The sequence below is a fragment of the Palaemon carinicauda genome, chromosome 34 (genome assembly GCF_036898095.1).
Source record: "Palaemon carinicauda isolate YSFRI2023 chromosome 34, ASM3689809v2, whole genome shotgun sequence".
In the NCBI taxonomy this organism is placed as follows: domain Eukaryota; kingdom Metazoa; phylum Arthropoda; class Malacostraca; order Decapoda; family Palaemonidae; genus Palaemon; species Palaemon carinicauda.
Genome location: NC_090758.1, coordinates 52789770 through 52807269, shown reverse-complemented (window position 1 = coordinate 52807269; position 17500 = coordinate 52789770). Strand labels below are relative to the sequence as shown.

Here is a 17500-nt window from a genome sequence, read left to right as displayed (position 1 = left end):
AGCGAAGCTAGGGCTTCACTTGATGAATCTTTTAGGAAGATTTTATCTTTATTTTTCTTCGAAATTTAGATATTTCAAAAACAAGAAATATCTCGTTAATTTGTCTTTTTGTTTTTATTAATGAAAAAGTAAAAGGTATTAGCGTTTGTTTCATTTTACCCTTATGGAAGCTTGAAGATTTATGTGATAATATATCCCTTATCAAGAATATATTCATTCGATTAGTTTCATATACATATATGCACAAATATAATTAGGCACACACATACACATACACACACACACACAAACACACACACACACACACACACATATATATATATATATATATATATATATATATATATATATATATATACATATATATATATATATATATATATATATATATATATATATATATATATATATATATATATATATATATATAAATATATATATATATATATATATATATATATATATATATATATATAATATATATATATATATATATATATATATATATATATATATATATATATATATATATATATATGTATGTATATATATATATATATATATATATATATATATATATATATATATATATATATATATATATATATATATATATAAATATATATAGATTAGTTTCTCATCATAAACATTTGAAATTCAACGAATTGCGATATAAAAGAAAGTAAGATACATCTAGTAAAGTTTAAAAAAATAGAAAATGGAGTGTCAAAAAGTAGGTATATGGATCACAGAGAAAACTATACGTTATATGCCTTTATTGACTCCTTCCCCGTCCTAATTCTTATGTATTTAATGGAAGAGATCTTTAACAAGGCCGAAGAGAAAAAAAAAAGATAGGCAAGATTGACTTAGTGGGAACTTCCAAAAGGAGATTCAGATTCTGCCTAATTCTTTTGGTCAGTGGCATTTAGCCTTCTCGCTTGCTTTGACCTGGAGGAGTCAGGGGAATTTCATCCTTAACCTCAGGGTCTTTAAGGATCTTTTTACAGTAGGATGATGTTCCTCTTTTCTTTTCTTGGAGATTTTTGCCGCTGGGAATATCAGAAGATAAAAAGGAAGTTGAGATGATAAATGCTAGAGTAGGTTTCAAAGATAAAAAGAAAAAAGTTCTTAAATGGTGAAGAATTTTCGATGTTGAGCTAAAAGGGAAAACTGTTCAGAAAAAGATATATATTTTTTAAAAGCAATCCAGCTGAAAATGCGATTTCAATGAGAGCTGATTAAAAATATTAATTAATAAGAAGGACTGTTCTGAAGAATTATGGAATTTTTTTTTTCTTTTTAAGGAGCTAAAGAACATATTTTTTAAAAAAAGTATTTTTATATTATTTAGTCAAATAAGAAGTAATAAAATATATATTAACTATATAGAGTGATTTTAAAAAAATAATGTTTTTTGAGGAATTATGCACAAACGTTTATTAGTAAAATTATTTTTATGGTATTTATTCCAAAAAAGAAATAAAAATTAGAAAGTAATTCATAATATATATATACATATATATATATATACATATATATATATATATATATATATATATATATATATATATATATATATATATATATATATATATATATATATATATATACATATATATATATATAAATATATATATATATATATAATATATATATATATATATATATATATATATATATATATATATATATGTATATATATATATATATATATATATATATATATATATATATATATATATATATATATATATATATATATATATATCTATATATATATATATATATATATATTGACATGGTCAGCCAAGCTATACAAGTCAGGGACACCCATACTAATTTGGTTTACTGTGAGCTATCTAACTGAAGTCTCCTACCATCACAAATCTGCAGTGGCCAGCTATAGTGATGAAAATGGCCAAATCCAAGACGTAACCATGGACTTGTCTGAGGACTTTGTATGGTTTTCCATAGAGCGAAACTATCAGATTTTCTCTCTCTCTCTCTCCCCCCCTCTCTCTCTCTCTCTCTCTCTCTCTCTCTCTCTCTCTCTCTCTCTCTCTCTCTCTCTCTCTCTCTCTCTGTCTCTCTCTCTCTCTCTCTCAATTAAGACCCTATTGCCTGTGTATTTTCTCTCAAAATGTTAACTGCCTACAACGAAAAACATGAAATCCAGAGTAATAGAAATAAAATCATCCTTTACACATAAAACATGAATATTCTGTCTCAGTCGTCCACGAATGAATTGAGAAATGAATAATTCATATCGTGAAATCATAATTCAAAATGCTAGTGAAATAGAACTGGCTTCTTTCACTATTCAATATTCATAATCTTATTTTGTTCCTAACTTAAGAAGATTATTTTATATAAACAATTTTTTCTCTATATTTGCTTTGTTTTATATAGGTTCAATCGTTTAAACCGACTTTCTTTAATAAAAAGAAAAACTAGAATCACAATTTAATTAGCAACAAAATTTCATATTTCTTAATATCTTTAAGCTATTAATACCCTAACTTTTACACATTATATTTAAAACAATTCTATTTAATCTTACCTTTTACCAAATCTCGTTTAGATCTTAAAACTATCTTTTAACAAATGTACAGCGTTAATAATTACAGTTGAAAAATCATACAACCAAATCCTCCTATTGCATTGTCTATATTTAGAGAACTGAAATCCATGAAAAAATATACATCATACATTATGAGTTAATTTATTCATATATGAATTTATAATATATATATATATATATATATATATATATATATATATATATATATATATATACATAAATATATATATATATATATATATATATATATATATATATATATATATATATATATATATTTATGTATATATATATATATATATATATATATATATATATATATATATATATATTTCTATACATTTCTATATATATATATATATATATATATATATATATATGTATATATATATATACATATATATATATATATATATATATATATATATATATATATATATATATATATATATATATATATATATGATAAAAATAAACATTTTGAATAATAATAAAAATAATAATAATAATAATAATAATAATAATAATAATAATAATAATAATAATAATAATAATAATGATAATAATAATAATACGCTTCACCAAGAATATTTAAACCAATAGAATAATCTGGCAGTTGAAATTGAAAATACATTTCTGTTAGACAGATTAATTTAAGTATCGTCTTATAAATCATATATTATTATGTTTTATATTATGACCTATAATAAATGGACTTTAGGAATAAAAGAGTGGGTCTTCTAAGATTGCAAAAAAAATCATGGGAAGAAAGAGAAGACGATACAATAACAAGCTAATAAAATGTGCGGGTAAATACCATTATAAAAAGACAGTGAGCAGACTGAATTGAAAGGACATGTATAGAGAGATAGAGAGGTATAGTGAAAATACCGACAGCTATTCTTTTCTCTCTCTCTCTCTCTCTCTCTCTCTCTCTCTCTCTCTCTCTCTCTCTCTCTCTCTCTCTCTCTCTCTCTCTCTCTCAAAAACGTTCCCTGAGGAGCGTCGCTATATGCTACATCAAAATCCTTTTGTTTCTTGATTGATTAATGACGAAATGTTTAGCTGTAGGAATCGATTTAATTTTTCTACTCTTGCTGAAGAGGCTACTTTCCTACTGCTTTCATTTTGCATGAAACATTAACTTAGTTATGAAGTTTATATACGATTTTATTCTCTCTCTCTCTCTCTCTCTCTCTCTCTCTCTCTCTCTCTCTCTCTCTCTCTCTCTCTCTCTCTCTGTATAAGAGTCTGTAGAAATACCATGCTTTTGTACTAGTCAATATCTATATCTCTCTCAACCTATGTTGTAAGATGACCTTACTCGCAAGTATTCGCAGATTCAGCCTGCTAAAATCATCTTTTAGAATTATGTAGCCCTAGAACCCCAATTGCTAGATCTGAGTACCGCTCCTAACTAGCCTACTTCCTTGCTTGCAGATGCAGCTCTGATGGCCTACCCAGTGGTCGTCTTCCTCCAGGGAGAGTCGTTTGAGTGGGGATCTTCAAGTCTCTACGACGGATCAGTTCTGGCAGCTCTGGGCAAGGTCATTGTGGTCACTCTCAACTATCGTCTCGGCATTCTGGGTAAACAAGATTCCTCTATAGTCTTTCTCAGTTTGAAGGCATATTCTTTGTAAGTAAGGTTGTATAGTCATGGAAAGTAAAGTAGCATATTATTAGTGAATAACGTCGTATATTATTGGTAAGTAAAGTTATTGTGTTGGTAAGCAAAGTTGTAATTTTTAATAAGGAAAGTAATTGTTTTTTGGTAATTAAAATTAAAATTTTTGGTAAGTAAGGTATTCTTGTATTCTTGTAAGTAAGGTTGAATGTTCTGAGTAAGTAATGTTGTTGCCTTGGTAATTGAAATTATAGTTTTCGTAATTGAGATTGTACATACTTGATAAGTAAGGTTGTTGGATATTCTTTGGTAAGTGAATTTTTATATTCTTAGTAAGTTAGGTTATCTTATATTCTTGGCAAGTAAGGTTGTATATTCTTTAGGGAGTATATCTGAGCCAGTTAGGTTGTATATTCTTGTTAATCTAAAAAGAGAGAGAAAAAAAAACTTTTAATCCTGTCGACTCTAAAAGAATCCCTGGCAGCAAGATGAAGACTGGGATATGGTAAAGTCCCTTTCGATAAACTTCTTCTTCTTGTTTCCTGGAAAGAGAGACAAAGGCAGAGAATCAACCATTGGAAAACACACAGGAATAATTCAGTCTCGGAATCCTTTGCAAAAGGCAGACGTAGAGGTAAAAATGCTTTCCACACCGAAAGGGTGATTTTGCCATTTGCTTTCGAGAAACAAAAGTTTTTTTATTTGGCTTCAAGGCTGCAAATGGATGCTGCAGTTCAGAATTTTATCTTAAAACAGAGATTAAAGTTATAGAAAGTTACCAAAAATTGTCATGTTACCATTATGTTGATATGTATGAACATGAAAATATACATTTTTTTTTTTACCTGTTGAATGGTATATCACTTAGCTTAAGGTTGTTATACCAAAGGGTTGCTCCTGGTCTTCCATCAAATACCACCAATTAGCAGCTGTTGTTAACAATATAATCAAAGGGTTTGTAACATTAATAGCCAAAGAAACAAGATATCACACACGCACACACACACACACACACACACACACACACACACACACACACACATATATATATATATATATATATATATATATATATATATATATAAGTATTCATATATATATATATATATATATATATATATATATATATATATATATATATATATATATATGTATATATATATATATATGTATGTATATATATATATATATATATATATATATATATATATATATATATATATATATACATATATATATATATATATATATATATATATATATATATATATATATATATATACATATATATATATATATGTATATATATATATATATATATATATATATATATATATATATATATATATATATATATATATATATATATATATATATATATATATATATATATATATATATATTAGTGTGCTACTGTTGTTAACACACATTGAGTATGTTAGTTGGGATGTTACATCTTCAAGTAAAGTCAATCAAGTTAACTTTAAAATGGTTTATTCTTTAAAAACAACAGTGTTAACATCTCCATCACAGGAGTATAGCTGGTTTGGTCGGATGACCATTCCATATGATGTATTGATAAGAACTGGCTAAAATATCGATATCACAGATATCGTATAGTCAGTTATCTGTGACGGAGCCGAGAGAGGGTTGTGAACTCAAAGGCAGGATGCGATCGACTGAGTTGTTTATTAAGGAACACTCTCCTTTATATACAAAACATCAAGGCAACAGGAAAATACATGTTCTAGAAAGTGACAATATTACAGAGGAAAACCAGACATGAATTTTCATATTCGTTTTAGTGCGAGGGAAGAGTGAAGATACAAGCATAATATATAAAAAAGGAATTATGTACAATTGTGTGACACACGGTTGGTACAAACAAATAATGTAAACTAAACATTAGTATAGGAAGACACCTTCATCCGGTTGCGACACAACTCTTTCTCACGGTTCGTATTTGTGTGTATTCTTCATAAAAATTTTACATCGCTGAGATATGCTAGTCGCATCCTGTTATGATCTGTCTGACTACAGCACTTCTCAAACTAGCTTCTACTTCCACAATGACGTATTACGTCATGTGTTTTAAACATGTAATATATGATTATTACATCAGCTCGGCCAGCTATCTCAATCTTTTTTTTTTTTTTTAAATTTAACAACACGTTAAAATATGTTTACAAGGAGTGTGACTAGACATATGTACTATTCTTTGTTTAACTTTAGCCACAAGAAAATGAGGATGAAAAATAGGCACATTAAAAAAAAAATAACAATAATGCATATGAAAAGATATTACCAAAGCAAAGAAAAAATGCATGATAAATACAGATCACATATATGGTACATTGCTAGCAAATTATTATATGGTACCAAAAAAAAATACTGATATACATATGATTCGGTAACTTTGTTACCTTGGTAAAGATACAATTTTAGTGCAAAAACACGAATTCCTGGTACGTACACGTACCACGGTTTTGTACACAAACACACACACACACACACACACACATATATATATATATATATATATATATATATATATATATATATATATATATATATATATATATATATATATATATATATTAGATGCCCATAGATTCTGTTTTTTTTTTTTAAATTCCAGCTTATATATTTTATTAGATGCCGGAAAAAAAGATTTATTTTTTAAATTTTTTTTTAAATGTTTTTTTTTTTTTTTTAAATGCAAATGTTCTATAGTCTCTTCAATTACATATTACTAGCGTACTATCTGCTTTTCGTACACAACACTATTCCAAGACAATTTTACTCCTTTTACCGAATGAAGGGGCCACTTTCAAACGGCTTTGAATTGAATTAAATAAGCAGTTTTGTCAGGACATGGCAAAACGTTCTGTTTGAGCTGCAAACTATTGTTCCTTAACCTACGCCAAACAAAGATGTTAACGGCGATAAATATCATCACCGTCACAACTGTTCTTGCTAGTAGTATGGGGAGAAGAATTTCTTTATAAGTCGGTGACGGGTGGTCCATCTCGGTCAATTTCATCAACCTCTTGGCTACCTGTTTGTGTATGGGAGAGGTAATGATTGAACCGTTGTTGACCAAGTGAAGTTCACGAAGTAGGCTCGTTCTCTGATGATGGTTTCTATACCTTTCACCATGGAATTAGGGGATGTCCCGATACAACCATCTGCTGCAACGAAGATTTGGGAATAGGACGTGGATCCGTCCGGGCATGATACATTGAAGCCGGCCTTGTCGTATAGTATCCACGATCCGTTGTTCAGTCTGCAATTGAATTCATTATTGTCAAAGGGATAAAGCTTATCCAGATAATTTTCACTTGTATGGGAGAGAGCACCGTCTAGCACTATACCTAACTCACATGAATCCAATAAGTTTTTATGGAATTCAAATGAGTCAGCTGTACATATTTTCCTATCCATTGTGTCTGAACAGTGAGTTAATTGATTCAAGTCTTTAATGACCGTATATGTTTCCTTGTCTGGGGAAATCAATATGTGTCCTGTCAAACTGGATATTACTGAATTTGAGTGATTCGTCATGAAAGTCGGAAATGGTGATATCCTGTAAGATTGCCAGGCATCAGAAGAATCAAAGGGAATCGTAATTATAATCCTGTTATTTTCAACGCTTACTGTAATTAGGCTGCAATAAAATTCTAACCTACCTGCATCTAACAAAGGAATATAGCCTAGTTTCTCCCGTCCGTTCTCCACAATTAACTTTAAGTATTTTATTGGCAACAAATGGGGTGACAGTACACCTTTAGTCGCTAACGTGATAGCTTCCCCATAATCTTTTGATTTCTCAATGAAATGTGCAATTCTGTTATGTATGTGATCTATTTTTGAATCATAATACGTTAACATTGCCAACAAATCCTGTACTTCCATAATCTGATCGATACTACTTGAATGTTCATTTGCTAAATTAATAATTTGATTGATTGAAGCTAACTGATTCCTTAGTTCTGACATAATCAATTCATCCTCATGAGTCAAGAACTAAATTTTCTTATTTTGATTATTAGTCTTCAGATGATTGGAAATTCCTAAACCTAAACTTGCAATAGACCCAAAAATGTTTAGTGCAGCAAAAATAAACTGGTTACGCCTCTCTTTATTTTCGTGTCTTACAGTCAACATCAAAAGGTCACGAGCCAAAGATTCTGTCTCTTAAGTCTTATTTTGCAAGTCATCAGATAGCATCTCTGCAACTTTCAGTGTCGATCCAAGCGAACTCTCTGTATTCAAAGGAAAATGTCTTCTATGCAGTTCATCTAATGAGACAGCAAACCTTGAAATGGCACTTTTTAAGCTAGTGACGTCATTCTCTGGGAGAAAAATTGCTTGCATTCGCACTTCTACAACTACGTTACTTGATGTAATAAAAACGTCTTCTTGTCTTTCAACTATAGTGCCATATTTAATATCTATACTTTTAGTTTTACAGCTCATCCCACACAAAAAAAAAGTCTGAGCGAACAGTATCATTCCCAACAACAAAAAATTCATCTCGGAAACCTGTAACGAGAAAAATATATATAATTACTCCTGTATTAAGAAGAACTCTTTTAACATACAAATAAAAAATCTTTCACTCACTTTTTTCCCTCTTTTTTTAACTTCTTATGTGAGCCAATGGTACGATTCTCTCATCAGTGGGTTGGGATACGTTTTGAACTCTAAACCTATTGGCCGTTAATGTTTCCAAAATGTTAAATGGGCCTTCAAACTTAGGTGTTAGTTTATAATTGAGTCCTTTACGTACAATTACCTGTATGTATACATCATCCCCCACGGTATATGTTTTAGTTGGTTTCGCTGTTTTATCATGATTCCTTTTCATTATGATTTGTGATTCTTCTAAATTCTTTCGAAGGATATCATATCGACTTATACTTGCATTTATACATTCTTTTAAAGGATTTGATAGATTAGTTGTAGGCGTTAATACATGGAAAGGCGTTCTAACTGGGGTACCATACAATGCTTCATGCGGTGACATTTTAATTGATGTATGATATGAATGATTCAGAGTACTCAGTGCCGCCGGTATTGCGATATCCCAGTTGGGGTCTGATCCCCCTAGTGTTACTCTTAATATATTTAATATCTTCCTATTTGCTCTTTCCACTAGCCCATTCGACTCTGGGTGATATATCATGGTATTTATTTTCTTTATGCTGAGGAATTCACACAATGAAGTAAGAAAGTGATTATTAAATTCACCACCCGAGTCTGAGATTATCATGTGTGGAATTCCATGTTTGCAAATGTAACACTCGTAAAACTTCCTAGCGCATTCAATTGCAGTTTTAGTTTTAAGCGCTATTAGTTCTGTATATCGAGTTAAAGCATCTATAATTACTAAGAGGTGCTTATTTCCTCTGTCTGACTCGTAAAATCCTGTTAACAAATCTAAATGTATTCTTTCAAAGGGTTGATTGGGCACAGGATAAGCTCCTAGGCTGACAGGTGTTTTCGTATGCCCTTTGTTTTCCTGACATGTGCGACAATTAGCTATGTGTTTTTTTATCTGTAAGCATCGTATGCCAATAAAACAATGATTTGGCTTTCTGTGACATTAATGATAACCCTGGGTGTCCATGTAATGGATTTGCATGCAATCAATTCAGGACAGTGGAAATAAGTGAGATTGGTACCACTACCTGGTCGTTAGTTACATGTGGTGTATTGCGGGTTTTCCTTGCCACGGTCCTACACAGAATATTATCTTTGATTATATAATTCTGCTGCTTATACTTTATATATCCCTTTTCCTTATGATTGCCTTTCAAAGCATTTATAATTGTTTCTAATTTCTGATATTTTCTTTGCTCTGTCTGTAATAATTCAGCGCTCCAGCTCAAATCTTCTTGTTCAGATATCGTTTTAACAATAGGCATGGATGTTGATATATCTATTAATTCAGCTAAAGGCTCCGTACAAGATGACACGGGGTTGCGTGATAATGCATCAGCAATGATATTTGCTTTCCCAGGTAAATACCCGATTCTCGCGCCAAAGTCTTGAATGATCAAATGCCACCGAGTTCGTTTGGGGCTGTGGTTGAAGCCTTTAAAGAATTCGGTTAGTTGTTTACGATCAGTAAGAACCTTAACGGGATAACCGTATATTATGAACTTAAAATACACTAGTGAATTAACAATAGCTAGCCCTTCCTTGTCTATTACTGCATACTGTGACGGCGCCGAGTAAGGTTGTGAACTCAAAGGCAGGTTGGAAACGACTGAGTTATATTGTTATGGAACACTCTCCTTTATATACAAAACCTCAAGGCAACAGGACATAACAAGTTAACAAGACAGACAATGTTACAGAGGAAACAGCAGACATGAATTTTCATGTTCATTTAGTGTGAGGGAAGAGCGAAGATACAAGCATGATATAGGCAAAAGGAATTTTGTACAATTGTGTGACATATGGTTGGTACATGGCTCCCCCCCTAAAAATGACATACTGTACATGTTAAATAGGGCGCCCTGATCTGGAGAGGCGAACTGTAGGCGGGTCATATGGCAGAAGATACGCAGGTTTTAGACGATCAATGGAGACCCAATCTTCTTCGCCCCGAATGTTTAGTAGGAATGCTTTCAGACTGCGTCGGATCACAAGGAAAGGGCCCGTGTAAGGGGGCGTTAGTGGTGGCTTGCTAGTGTCATTGCGCAGGAAGACGTGCGTTGCAGAGTGCAAGTCCGTTGGTATGTGATGCTTCCCTTGGGGCTTGTAAGTCTGGCGGCACGGAGTAAATTTTCCCACGACGTGAGGTATGCGCTGGAGATCGTCGGAGGAGGTTGTAGAAGGAAAAAATTCGGCAGGGACGACCAACGGGTCGCCATACACCATTTCAGCTGCCGAGACGTCGAGGACGTCTTTAGGAGTGGTCCTTAGTCCCAGGAGGACTCAGGGAAGCTGAGTAAACCAGTTGCAATCCTTGCAGCGGGACATAAAAGCTGCTTTGAGGGTGCGATGAAAACGTTCAACCATTCCATTGGCAGCGGGGTTGTAGGCCATTGTCTGATGTAGGGTGATGCCCAGGAGATTCGCTAATGACGTCCACAATTGAGAGGTGAAAGTGGTTCCCCTGTCAGAAGTAATATGCTCAGGGATACCAAATCTTGCAATCCATCCAGAGAGTAAGGCAGATGTACATGAAGCGGACGTTGCAGTTTGTATGGGAATGGCTTCAGGCCAACGAGTGGAGCGGTCAGTGACGGTAAACAGGTAACGATGTCCTTGTGATGTGGGTAGGGGGCCTACAACGTCGACGTGAATGTGTGTGAAACGACGCTGAGGTTGAGGAAAGGTGCCCACTCCTGAATCTGTGTGTCGATGTACTTTGGAAGTTTGGCAAGAAGTACAGGCGCGGACCCAATCCTTACCATCCTTAGAAATGCCGTGCCAAATGAACTTTGCCTTCAGCAGCTCTGCAGTAGAACGGCACGAGGGATGTGAAAGGCCATGAATGAAACCAAACACCTGTCGGCGCATGGGAGCAGGAATCCAAGGTCGCGGTCTACCAGTACTGACGTCACAGAGGAGGGTGGTGTTGGAGTCTTCCAGGGGAAAATCTTCCAACGGAGGGACGTGCAGGATGTCCTACAAGCTTGATACTCTGGATCCTGTCGTTGGGCTTCAGCCAGGGCGTTGTAATCCAATCCCAGTTGAACGGCAGCCAACGTGTTTCTTGACAGGGCATCGGCAACGGGATTCATTTTCCCAGGGACGTATTGGATGGTGCAATTGTATTCAGCCACGGCAGAGAGATGTCGGCGTTGACGGGCGGACCAGGCGTTAGAGTGAAGGAGTGCACCAGAGGCATGTGGTCTGTGCGAATGACGAAGGGTGTACCTTCTAAGAAATGGCGAAAGTGACGGACAGTCAAGTGCACAGCCAGCAATTCTTGATCGAAGGTAGAATAACCCGATTCTGCCTTGGACAATTTTCTGCTGAAAAAGGCCAATGGGCGGGGCGAGCCTTTGACCACCTGCTCGAGTACTGCACCAATAGCGACGTCGCTGGCATCGGTGGAGAGAAGGAGAGGGGCGTGTGGGATTAGAAAAGTGAGAGCCGCAGCAGTTGATAGGGCCTTCTTTGCATTGCAGAAGGCTGCTTCTTAAAGGGGACCCCAATTCTGGTCCTTTGGCTTGCCCTTGAGGGAGGCGTAGAGGGGAGCGAGAGTGGCGGCAATGGCTGGCAGAAAACGGTGATAATAGTTGATCATGCCCAAAAATTCCTGCAGAGCTTTGACGTTCGAGGGCACGGGGAAATTCTAAACGGCTTCTACCTTCTCAGGGAGGGGATGGACTCCTTCAGGAGTGATACGGTGCCCTAGGAACGACACTTCATTGGCGCCAAAGGTACACTTGTCGTACCGGACTACAAGGCCGTTTTGTTGCAGGTGGTCGAGCACGATGCGCAGGTAACGGAGGTGTTCCTCTTTTGAGGAGGAGAACATAAGTATGTCGTCCACATAATATACACAGAAAGGGAGGTCCCCTAAGATGCCATCCCTGAGACGTTGAAACGTTGCCCCAGCATTACGAAGGCCAAAACAGGAGTAATTGAAGGTGTATGTACCAAATGGAGTGGTGATGGCGGTCTTGGGGATTTCTTCTGGGTTCATAGGCACCTGATAATACCCCTTCAGGAGGTCGAGCGTAGAGAAAACCTTCGTTTTGTGCAGGTAGGAGGTCACATCGGCAATGTTTGGGAGGGGGTAGTGATCCGGTTCTGTTTGCATGTTCAGGGGGCCTGTAATCCCCGCACGGACTGAGGAAGCCGTCTTTCTTCAGAACGATGTGTGAGGGTGACGACCATGGGCTGGAGGCCTTTTGGCAAAGGCCCATTTTCTCCATTTCGGCGAACGTCTATTTAGCGGTTGCCAATCGTTCCGGTGCCAGACGTCTGAATTTTGCGAAGACTGGGGGTCCCGTCGTCTTGATATGGTGATAAATACCGTGCTTGGCAGGAACCGTGGGCGTTTGGCAAAGTTCTGGACGGAAAACTTCCGGGTACGACGTGAGGAGGTGGGCGTAGGCATCCGTTGGTGCGCTGAAGTGGAGAACGAGGTTAAAGGGGGCGGGTTGAAGAGGTGTCGATAAGTACGAGTCTGCGTTGAACAATCGTCGGTGGGCGACATTGACCAGAAGGTGGAAATGAGAGAGGAAATCCGCACCGAGGATTGGCATTGTGACGTCAGCAACGAGAAACTTCCAATTGAATTTACCGTTTCTGAACGATAATGTGAGGTTCTCGTAACCGTAGGTGGGTATCGCAGATCCGTTGGCAGCTACTAAGCAGACGTCGGCAGATTTAGACAGACTACGTCGTGCCTTGAAGAGTTTCCTTGGCAAAAGAGAACGACAAGCACCCGTGTCTACCAAAAATCGCACGCCCGTTCCTGCATCCTGTAAAAAGAAAAGATTTGAAACTTGGGAGGCCACCGCCACAAGCGATGGCCTACTTACACATTGTTTGGCCACTGACAATCCTTGGCACATTTCTTCGCGGTTGCCCCGAATCTGAAGTGGTAGTAGCAAAACTGCGGCAGATGGGAGGTAGTAAGTGGCTGTAGAAGTCGTTCGTTGGGACGCGAGCGATTGGTGGGTGCTGGGCGGCTTTGTCATCGCTTCGGCACGTCACGGGGTAGGCGTGTATGTCCTACGGCATTCATGTCAGCTTCCAATTGAATTTACCGTTTCCAAACGATAATGTAAGGTTCTCGTAACCGTAGGTGGGTATCGCAGATCCGTTGGCAGCTACTTAGCGGACGTCGGAAGATGTAGACAGTCTACGTCGTGCCTTGAAGAGTTTCCTTGGCAAAAGAGAACGACAAGCACCCGTGTCTACCAAAAATCGCACGCCCGTTCCTGCATCCTGTAAAAAGAAATGATTAGAAACATGGGAGGCCACCGCCACAAGCGATGGCCTACTTACACGTTTTTTGGCCACTGACAATCCTTGGCACATTTCTTCGCGGTTGCCCCGAATCTGAAGTGGTAGTAGCAAAACTTAGGCGGATGGGAGGTAGTAAGTGGCGGTAGAAGTTGTTCGTTGGGGCGCGAGCGATTGGTTGGTGGTGGGCGGCTTTGTCGCCGCTTCGGCACGTCATGGGGTAGGCGTGTATGTCCTACGGCATTCATGTCAGCTTCGGTTGACGTTGAATAGGCATCCTCGTCGTCAGGGGTGGAGGCGTTGATGGAGGTCTTGAAGTGGCTGTCCATAAGGGCGTCGGCTTTGGTCATCAAGTCCTTTATGGGTAAACTATCGACATCGGGTATGGCAGCGCGTACAGGTTCGGGTAAATGGCGTATCCAAAGGGCACGAAGTAGGTTCACCTCACGAGGAGAGCCGTCTGCAGCAGGTTGAAGGCGAGCGATACTGGTCATTTCCCTGAGGGCAAGCGAAGCCCTTTAGTCCCCCAACGGTTGTTGCAAGAGCTGAAAAAGCTTTGTTATACGGGCGGCTGGCGACGGCGAGTACTGCTGCAGAAGGTATGTTTTGAGGGCATCATACGCTATTGGGGTGTCTCCTTGTTCACAAAGCCAGTCGGATATTTCTGGGAAGGTGTCCACGGGTATCGCAGCGAGAACATAATCCGATTTGGTGGTTAAGCGAGTCACGCCCCTGATACGGAAGTGGACTTCTGCGCGTTGAAACCAAGCAAACGCCTCTCCGGTGGCAAACGGTGAAAGTTTCAATGGGGCGGCCGCAGCGCCAACTGCTGTAGTAGAGTCAGTCTCTGTCATAGTACCAACGATGGAGGGGCGAGGGAGGTGGGGGTGGAAGGCAGTGGGAGCGAGTCGACTTCCGGGGTCACCAATGTGATGGCGCCGAGTAAGGTTGTGAACTCAAAGGCAGGTTGGACACGACTGAGTTATATTGTTATGGAACACTCTCCTTTATATACAAAACCTCAAGGCAACAGGACATAACAAGTTAACAAGACAGACAATGTTACAGAGGAAACAGCAGACATGAATTTTCATGTTCGTTTAGTGCGAGGGAAGAGCAAAGATACAAGCATAATATATGCAAAATGAATTATGTACAATTGTTTGACACACGGTTGGTACAATACTTACTTTCGGAAGTTCTCAGTTTGCGAGAATAAAAAGCTATCGGGAAAAATTGTTTATCATATTGCTGAAGCAATACCTCTCCTACTCCTAAGTCTGAGGTGTCTGTTGCAATGAAGAATTCCTTACCGAAGTCAGGAAATTTCAAGATAGGAGAACTACACAGTTCATCTTTCAAGGTAATAAACGCCTGTTGATGCTGCTCAGACCATATGAAATATACGCCCTTCTTTGTAAGATCAGTTAAGGGAGCGGCTATTATTGAATAATTGCGTATAAAACGCCTGTAATATCCACTACAAGCCAGAAATTGCTGTATTCCCTTGACAGTAGTAGGTATGGGAAAGTTACGGATAGCCGACACCTTATCATGGACTACTTTAAGACCTTGGCTTGACACCATGAAACCCAAATATATCAATTCTGTTTCTAAAAACTCACACTTACTAATCTTTACCCTTAAGTTATGTTGTCTTAGTCTCTGTAGTACTAGTTCTAATTTACTTAGATGCTCTTCTAAGGTGTTGGAAAAGATTACAAGGTCGTCCATATAGACATGCAACATATCCCTAACATGTCTCCAAACACTATGTTAATCATTTTTGTAAATGTTATGGGAGCACAACGTAAACCAAAAGGCATCCGCAAAAATTCATAATGTCCCCTGGCTGTGCTGAAGGCTGTGTATGGGATACTATCTTCTTCTAATGATATCTGGTGAAAGCCTTTAAGTAAGTCCAAAATGGTAAAATATTTATTCTGACGTAACAAAGACAAAATATAGTCAGTACATGGCACTGGGAATCGATCAGGGATTGTTTCCTCGTTTAGACGACGGAAGTCTACGCAGATACGCCATGTTCGATCTTTTTTCGGTACAACTATTAATGGAAAATTATAAGGGCTGTTTGATTTCCTAATGACTCCTTCTTCTAGCATTTTACCTACCTCATCATATATTTCATTCTGGAATTTCATAGGGAGTCTGTACGAGGGTACATAGATAATTTTCTGCTTGTCCTTTAACCTTATTTGATGCTCGATCACATCTGTTTTTCCTAAGGATCCATCCATAGTGGAAAAAAACATCATGATATTTAATTAAAAGTCCAAAAATATTCTGCTGAATTTCTTCGTCTTGAATATCTTTATTGATTTTATTTTTAATAGATTGCAAAAGGGATTCATCCGCAACTGATTGAGCGTGATTGATTTCAGCAACGGTAGGAATACGATGTTTATAAACTTCTACATCCAAGATATGTTGATTTTTGTGAATTACTGAAGTGGTATTTAAATGATTACAGACTTCAATATTACATTGTTGATGTGAGCCTACTGCATAAATAGCTTGTGTGACAGAAAATCCGTTAGTTTTCAAAGTGTCGGATAGGATTAATATTTCAGATCGCGGTAAAGTTTTCTTTACTTGCAGTATTAAATTCGAAGGTACGTTTGGCTCGATAGATTGCGTGCAAGATGATATTACGGGTGAACGAGAATTCTACTGGGTCGCGTATATTATTTCTTTATTAGTGACACAAGTTATAGGTTCTTCAACCTACGTTACTGTTACATTTGTTGTCTCCTTTTTATCCAAAACTGATTTTAAGGTATTACAGGACTTATAGAATTTTCCTTTGATATACACGCCGTGCTTGGCAGGGGCTAAGATAATGTTTTGATTGCCCATAGATGGGTATCCTATAATTACAGCTGGATACATATCAATGTTTTGTACAACAACAAATGTATCGGCAAACGTGCGGTTACCGACCTTGAACTGAACCTGAGTTATGCCTATTACATTTAATTCATTATTTCCTATACCCGAGAGTCTCACTCCGGATTTTTCTATTGGAAAGTTCGAAAACAACAAATGATGTATCCTCAAATCCATGATATTACGTGGACTACCAGAGTCAAAATATAACGTAAAGGATTTGTGTTCTAAATTTACAGCATATAATGTTGGTCGTAACTTATTTTGGCTTATTATTTTATGAATTCGTTGCAAATCTACGGGAGCATGCACTGATTTACTTAATTCGACTGTGTGTTTCATAGGAAAATCTATTGCCTCACAATGATCTGATAAAACATTAAATTGATTATTCAACACTACTGATGTTGACATGAATGACCATGACACAACATCACTCTCTT

The 17500-nt window shown here is 36.5% G+C and overlaps 1 pseudogene; it reads left to right on the top strand.

Moving 5' to 3' along the window:
* LOC137626924 (neuroligin-4, X-linked-like) overlaps positions 1–17500 on the top strand; it is a 37218-nt pseudogene that overhangs the window by 7163 nt on the left and 12555 nt on the right.